Here is a 6,762-nt window from a genome sequence, read left to right on the forward strand (position 1 = left end):
GTTCGAGTTCGAGTTCGAGTTTGGTTCGAGTTCGAGTTCGAGTTTGGTTCGAGTTCGAGTTCGAGTTCGAGTTCGAGTTTGGTTCGAGTTCGAGTTAGGGTTCGAGTTTGGTTCAAGTTCGAGTTCGAGTTCGAGTTCGAGTTTGGTTCGAGTTCGAGTTAGGGTTCGAGTTTGGTTCAAGTTCGAGTTCGAGTTCGAGTTCGAGTTCGAGTTTGGTTCGAGTTCGGGTTCGAGTTCGAGTTCGAGTTCGAGTTTGGTTCGAGTTCGAGTTCGAGTTCGAGTTCGAGTTCGAGTTTGGTTCGAATTCGAGTTAGGGTTCGAGTTTGGTTCAAGTTCGAGTTCGAGTTCGGGTTTGGTTCGAGTTCGAGTTCGGGTTCGAGTTTGGTTCGAGTTCGAGTTCGAGTTCGAGTTTGGTTAGATTTTTGGTTCGAGTTTGAATTCGGGTTCGAGTTTGGTTCGAGTTCGAGTTAGGGTTCGAGTTCGAGTTTGGTTCGAGTTCGAGTTCGAGTTCGGGTTCGAGTTCATGTTCGAGTTCGGGTTCGAGTTCTAGTTCCGGTTAGAGTTCGAGGGTTCCAGACAAAAGACTCTGAAACAGCCTTTGACCCTCCCTCTTTCCTGCCTAAGAGATTAAAATGGAAGACCTGGTTTAGGAGGGGAACTTGGGGTAAACTCCTTAGCATAAGGAGGGAAGATGCCCAGTATAGCCTGTTGACCACCCTTCCCCTGTGTACCATTATTTTCTAGGTGGCCTAACAATTTACCTTCCATGAGTGTGCCAGTCTTCCTAAATTACCTGCAAAGTACCCAATCTTACCTCGCTGCCTTTGGAATTTTTACATGTATGGGAATTCCCCATGTGCATATATAAAAATTCGATTTTATCTTAATCTGATTCTATTAATTTTATGATTAGTTGAGCTAGAAGAAGTTATCACCATAGGCAGAGAGCACAAGGTCACAAGGAGAAAGGGGGAAGAAAGGAAGATGTGAGGGGAAACAAAGAAAACAGAAATGCAATCATTCCGAAGAAAAGGTTCAGTTGCAGCTAATTGTGAGGGATTATAACCTATCAGAATTCCAGGCAGGGAAAATTCCTAAGACAAGGTGCAGCTACAGGTAATTGTGATGGATCACAATAGTATTAGCATTGCAAGCAGGAAAAATCTCTACCTCTTGTGTCCCCGTGACAGTTCCTACAAGGAATCCCTCCTCCGGTGGGAAGGAGGCACCAAGAAAGACACGCCCTGGGAACGCCCTGGAAACGCTCAGAGATCACCTCCCTGGAATATTTCGCGCCCCCGTTCAAACATAATCCTAAATTTTCTTTTTTCGGTGCAGTCCCACTCCTTCTGGTCCAGTGCACTCCTGAATTTTGGGAATATATTTTTCTCGTTTAGTAAATCCTTGGCCTGCTTGCCTTTTTTCATGAGGTATTGTTCCTACATCCTGGAATGCCTTTCTGCGATGATACAAGGGGCTGATCTCAGCTAAGACATAAGATGAGAGCAAAATAATTTTTTTTAAGCCCTCACAGTTTTTGGGAGCCTGCCAGAATTATTGGGGCACTGCTAGCTCCTGGAAACCGCTGCCCCTGAGAGCACAAGGATGTCTGCCTGCAGAGGTAAGCAGTGTTTTTGTTCACCATGTCAGTCTTCCCGGTGTATTTATGGGGTTTGGGAGAATGTAGAAGTTCCTCATGTCCTTTTCTTCTCTTCTACAAGTAGATTGGCAGGGAAAAATGTTTGTGAAGCTAGCTTCTCGGGAGTAGCGACTCACAGCTTTTCTTTATTGATTCTTTCCTTTTAGAAGTGATCATTTTTTTCTGTGTCTATGTCTCTTATGCCGTTTGTCATAAAAAGAAAATACCACAGGGACAGAAAGCCTTTGGCTTCCTCGGTTAAGATGTAAAAAGGCTTATGGGTTTGAGTATCTATTAAAATCCTATAATCAGTGGCCAGACTGTGGCTACTTTGAATTGAAAAAATTGCTAATTTTGAAAATGTGTTAAGAAAACTCTCATGACAAACAGCTGTTTTATTGGAACCTAGAGAAAGACCACATGTTTAATACAAACAAATTCAAGGAAATTTAACTTTTGAAATAGTTCTTCAGCTTGTTGGGTCTTAAAAATGCTAATATCAACATTAGGTTTAAAAAAGGCAGAAGGGAAAATTAAGAGATGTGCAAATTTTTAAAAACTGTATGGCGATCTAAGAGTATGAGAATTGCTATGTTGGAACAGGTTTTAAAGATTCTAATACCTGATCAGAAACTTGACAAAAATGGAAGCTGTATTTTTCAGTCTGATAGAAAGTAGGGTCTCAGCATCTCCCCCAGGTCCTCTCCCAAGCAGATCAGAAATGTAAACGCAGCCCACAATTGCCAGAGGCCACATAGCTAAACAAAGGAAAAGAAATTGCAAAAGGGGCAGTTTTAACAACACAAGCCTCCCTGTCCAGCCTGGCTCCCCTTTTCCTGCCTCCTGAAAGACTGTGAAGCACAAATGAAAACCTGAGCCCAGTACCCTTAGCAGCAGACAGGAAGACTCCATGCAGCAGCCTCACAAAACTTGACCTGCCACGTGTGTTCATCTTTTCCTGAATTACCTGTAAATCTCCCATTTTTATATCTAAAATCTAAGAGCCCATTCCCACCCTTCTCTAAAATGTCATATTTACCTGATTTCTCCCGTCTGTAAATTTCATGCTTGTGTGAATTCCAGGTGCGCATGTATTACATTCCTGGCCTCTGTCTGCCGTTGGTTAGAAGTTAGAAGGGGTGCGAGTCCTTTCTTTTCTGAATAAGATTTGCAGGAAAATATTTTTGAAGCAACTTCTTGTACCTCGAGACTCCAGAGTTTTCTTAATTCTTTTCTCCCAGAGATGTTTGTTTCTTCATGTGTCTGTGTCTTGCGTGTCCTTTGTCCTAAGAAGGAACTACCTTAGGGACAGAACACGGGCACAGGCTCCCATAAGCCTGTCGTTGGAGACAGCCCCACAGGCTGTGAAGTTAAGCGGTTCTCTCCAGACCGGCGTCTGCGGAAACAAACTTTGCTGTGTGGGTCCCTGTCTAGAAACCGCATGAGGTTTTTCTTTCCTTCTGCTGTGTCCCGGGAGCTTGGGTTTTGACCGAGGAAGGTAATCCTCTCTGGTTCCCACCATCCGCCATGTGCACTTACTCCATTGCACCTGGTGCCCAGTGGGGTAAGATCGGGTTCCCAGTGCACCTCTGCCTGGCTGTGCCAGCTCCCAGGGGAGTGTGTCCAGAGGGGCCTCTGCCCATAAGGGGCATCTGTCCCCCCAGCTTTCTAGATACCGGTCCACAAATTAGTGGGTTTGAGGCTGGAGGTGCCTCACATTTTGTGGGATACTTGAGACACCCTGTCCACCCCACCATCCCGACCGCTTGGGTGACAAAGGTCTGTGCTGTCTCTGTCTTTGGGGGTGACCCTTTGGCTCTGGGAGGGCTGCATCCTCTGCACTCTGTGTGGAGGGGCCTCTGGCTTCCTGGCCTGAGCTGTAAGGAGGCTGGTTGGTGTGTCTCACTATTTAGACCTCACTGTCCTTGTACAGACGATGTATCCCGGAATGGGAAAAACGTCTACATTTACTTGTGTTATAGAGCTCTTGTGACAACTAGTTGTTTTCTTGGTAAACCATCTCGTGCGTTCTCTACAGTTATTACTAATTCTGTTAATTTGTAATGTCAGTGTGAAACCACTTTGTGTTTGTGGTAAGATGTTTTTTAGCTCTGGATGGTGTTACGAGTTTGTAGTATCTGATCGGGTAGAATAAATTAAATGCTTATATAAATTAAACAGAATACAAAGTAACCCATAGGCTTTTCAGGATCAAATGATCTGGTGAAATATTTCATATTAAAACTGGTTTTAGTTTGGTTTTATCACATAGTCATGTCTTTGAAAGTTATTAATGTTAAATATATATATATTTAAGTGGGTTTATAAAAATAAGTTTGTCATCGGTGTTACAAAATGTGTCAAGAAAACAGCTTCGGTAATAAGTGATTTTGAAATCTCAAAATTTTAACTAATATATAAAATAGATACAATGACAATAAAAGATATTTAGGTAAACTTTTTAGCAATAATTATATTGTATATATACATTGAAAAGGTTTTTTACCAGTGTTTGGTAAGTTGAATCTTTGAAGTTTTGTTATCTAAATTAATGATGGATATGTATTGAATGTCTAGACTATTTCCAAATAGAAAATAATGAAACAGTACTGAAGATAGATTTATCAATTTTTGCTATTTATTGTAGATGAACTAAATATATTGGTGTATTAGTAAAGACGTCTTCTGCCACATTAAAATTTTTGTATGTGCTATGGGGAATATTATTTTTAGAAATTATTAAATATGTTCATAATCGCATCCATCTCAAGAATCCTGGTATTGCTGCACAATTGCTTACTTTTCACTGCTGATTAAGATGGTCATTTGGATTGTTTAGGCCTCTGCTACTGTGAACAGTGCAGCTGTGGATCTATGTATCAGTTTACCAGTTTTTGTTTGAACAGCTCTTAAATTTTTTTGGGGGGGGTCTATTTCTGTAAGTGGATTTGTTGAAACACGTGGCAATCTTTTATGGGGTGGACATGCCAAACTGTAGTACCCCGAGGCCACACCATTTTACATTTTCAGAAGGAATGTTTAAGGGTTCTAATTTCTCGACATTGTTGCTGCCATTTGTTTTATTTTTCTCTATTATGGCCATTCTGGTACATGTGAAGGGGGATCACACTGTGGCTGTAATTTGCATTTGCATCAGGACTGAGGATGTGGGACATCTTCCTGTGCCTGTTGACCGTGTGTGTCTAATGTGGAGAAGGTTCTATTCAGGTCATTTACAAATTTTAGTTGTCTTTTTGTTCATGAGTTTTAGAAATTCTTTACTCTGGATAACAGACTCTTGTCAGGTATATAATATTTTTCCATTCGATGGGCTGCCTCCACTTTCTGGATAGTTTCTTTTGATACACGCATGTTTTTAATTTGGAGGATGTCCAATTTACCTATTTGTTGCTGCTGCTTGTATGTGTTATCAAGTCTAAGAAAACATTGCTAATCGAAGGTCACAGAAATGTATCTCCATCTTTTTTCAAGAATTTATACTTTTACCTCCTATATTTAAGCCCTTCATCTATTTCCAGTTAATTTTTGTATGTGGTGTGAGGTTAGAGTCCAGTTTCATTTCTCTTCATGTGTATGGCCAGCTGTGTAGCACATTTGTTGGAAATACCCTTCTTTACACAATTTAATGTTGTCTGCCCTTTATCAAAAATCAATGGATTTTGACCCTTGAACAACAACAAAAAAACCAATGGATTTTAAATCTTTACATTGTACTGTATGTAAGAGATACACAATTAAAATAGTTTATGTTTGGAAAAAAGATCACTGGACTTAGATGACGGGGAGCTGCCGTAAGCCCTGCCATCACCCTGTGAGTGGGCTCGCCCGTCTGTGGATCTGGCAATGGTCCTGCTTGTCTCCCCGGAGTGAGGCACCACCCTGCACGAGCACTGAAATCGTGGCTGAGTTCTTATTTGACATCAACAACATGTTATATCAGCGTGGCCTGTATCCACTTGAAAACTTGACTCTAGTGCAGAAATGTGGGCTCACCTTGACTCTAACTACTCATTCAGAGCTCATGAAATACCTAAATAACGTGGGACAACTAACAGTTGGATTATACAAGAGTTCAGTTAAGAAAGTAGTGGCAGTCCTCTCACATATTGAAAGGGTCCTTGAAAGACGGTAATTTGATATTGTGACAAGACTGCCAAAGATGACAGTACACCCAGAGAAAAGGCTCAGAAAGCTCTCCAAGATGAAATCCTTTCTGTGATCAGACAGATCACAGCTACAGTGATATTCCTGTCATTGTCGGAAGTTTCTTGTTCCTTTGACCTCCTGATTTATACAAATATTAGGTTGTGACTGAAAAATGGGAAGAGACAGGACCACAGTTGATCACCAATTGTGAGCAAGTCTGTCTTCCTGCCTCACTACAACAATCCGCAGAGTAAATAGCATGGTGGCCCACAGAATCCCTGCTAATGAGAAGAGAACAATAACGTAATCCTCAAATGTGCTTCTCCTGAAACCAAGTCAACTGTAGTTTACATATTTTATTGCTTAACTGTTATGCGGGGGAGAACTTAACATACTTTCCTGGACCACGAATGATTTTTCCCTTTTTTGGGGGTATCAGTTTGACTTCCAGTGCTGTTGACACAATTTTTCGCAGTGTTCAAAAAAGGGACCCAGCATATTATTTGTCTCGTAATGTCAATTCCTTGAAGGTGTTAACTGTAGTTAGAAAAACTTTTGGTATAAAGCTAAATGCCTTCTCAGATCATACCTGTTTGTCAAGTAGCTTGACTCGGAATACAGGTAGGGAGTTATTTAAATATGAAACACAACAAAAGAAGTCTGAACACTCAGAATCTTTGTTCATGTCCTAAAATATCTGGTGATACATAAATAACAAAATATTGCTATCATGTCCTTTTGCCATTTATTTCATTTGTATAGTAACCATAGTGAAAAAATCTCCAATTGGGTTGTAATTTATATCAGTTACACTTACAAAACTAATATTTCTACTGCTTAAATTCTGGTAATAGGGCACTCTTAAAAATATCTTTCTAGGGGTGGCTGGTTAGCTCAACTCACTAGATTAGGTTATTAAGGTTATTTGCAGATTTTCCTGAATAGAATAACCAAGA

The 6,762-nt window shown here is 40.8% G+C and overlaps 1 pseudogene; it reads left to right on the forward strand.

The window, feature by feature from the left end:
- The first annotated feature begins 5,343 nt into the window (after nucleotides 1-5,343).
- LOC148754718 (mitotic spindle assembly checkpoint protein MAD2A pseudogene) lies at nucleotides 5,344-6,709 on the forward strand (annotated as a pseudogene).
- The last annotated feature ends 53 nt before the right edge of the window (nucleotides 6,710-6,762 follow it).

The sequence above is a fragment of the Rhinolophus sinicus genome, chromosome 18, assembly GCF_057876585.1.
Source record: "Rhinolophus sinicus isolate RSI-liver-muscle chromosome 18, RSI-T2T, whole genome shotgun sequence".
Classification (NCBI taxonomy): domain Eukaryota; kingdom Metazoa; phylum Chordata; class Mammalia; order Chiroptera; family Rhinolophidae; genus Rhinolophus; species Rhinolophus sinicus.